The sequence below is a fragment of the Bidens hawaiensis genome, unplaced genomic scaffold (genome assembly GCF_021521415.1).
Source record: "Bidens hawaiensis isolate Kalapana, Puna unplaced genomic scaffold, B.hawaiensis_p1.1 tig00026184_1, whole genome shotgun sequence".
NCBI lineage: Eukaryota > Viridiplantae > Streptophyta > Magnoliopsida > Asterales > Asteraceae > Bidens > Bidens hawaiensis.
In genome coordinates, this window is record NW_027494209.1 from 263,569 (window position 1) to 265,000 (window position 1,432).

Sequence of the window (1,432 nt, forward strand, 5' to 3'; positions counted from 1 at the left end):
TAGTTAATCCTATAATTCATAACAGGATAAAGTGCTCTTTTTAGCTTAAATTTTGATCCTTGCTCTATTTTTTTTTACTATATAGAAGTATTCGTTTTTATTTTTATATGTCACTTGGTCATATTAGTTGACCAATTATCACTTCTTCTTTTGAATATTTGAACGATTTTAAAAAGACTCAGAATAAATACTAATATAAAATGATTTAACAAGTTAGTGCATATCTTGATTTTTTATTGACTTTTTTCGAAATAGGCAAGATCCGGTGAATCGGAAACAATTAATTAAGAATAAATTTTTTTTTATGGAACAGACATATCAATATGCGTGGATAATACCTTTTCTTTCACTTCGGGTTCCTATGTTAATAGGGCTAGGACTTCTTCTTTTTCCCGACGGCAACAAAAAGTCTTCGTCGTATGTGGGCTTTTCAGAGTGTTTTATTGTTAAGTATAGTCATGATTTTTTCTATCAATCTGTCTATTCAGCAAATAAATAGCAGTTCTGTTTATCAATATGTATGGTCTTGGATTATCAATAATGATTTTTCTTTAGAATTCGGATTCTTGATCGATCCACTTACTTCTATTATGTCAATATTAATCACTACTGTTGGAATTATGGTTCTTATTTATAGTGATAATTATATGTCTCATGATCACGGATACTTGCGATTTTTTGCTTATATGAGTTTTTCAGTACTTCCTTGTTGGGATTAGTTACTAGTTCAAATTTGATACAAATTTATATTTTTTGGGAATTGGTTGGAATGTGTTCGTATCTATTAATAGGATTTTGGTTCACACGACCTGTTGCAGCAAAGGCTTGTCAAAAAGCATTTATAACTAATGGTGTTGGTGATTATGGTTTATTATTAGGCATTTTGGGTTTTTATTGGATAACGGGGAGTTTCGAATTTTGTGATTTATTCCAAATATTCAATAACTTGATTTCTAATAATGAAGTCAATTTTGTGTTTGTTACTTTGTGCGCTGTTCTATTATTTGCCGGTGCGATTGCTAAATCTGCACAATTTCCCCTTCATGTATGGTTACCTGATGCAATGGAAGGGCCGACTCCTATTTCGGCCCTTATACATGCTGCTACGATGGTAGCTGCGGGAATTTTTCTTGTAGCTCGACTTATGCCTATTTTCATAGTCATACCCAACATAATGAATTTTAGCTCTTGCTCAAAAAGACATTAAGAGGGGTTTAGCCTATTCCACAATGTCTCAATTGGGTTATATGATGTTAGCTTTAGGTATGGGGTCTTATCGCAGTGCTTTATTTCATTTGATTACTCATGCTTACTCTAAAGCATTATTGTTTTTAGGATCGGGATCCGTTATTCACTCAATGGAAACTCTTGTTGGATATTGTCCAAAAAAAGTCAGAATATGGTGCTTATGGGAGGTTTAACAAAACATGTA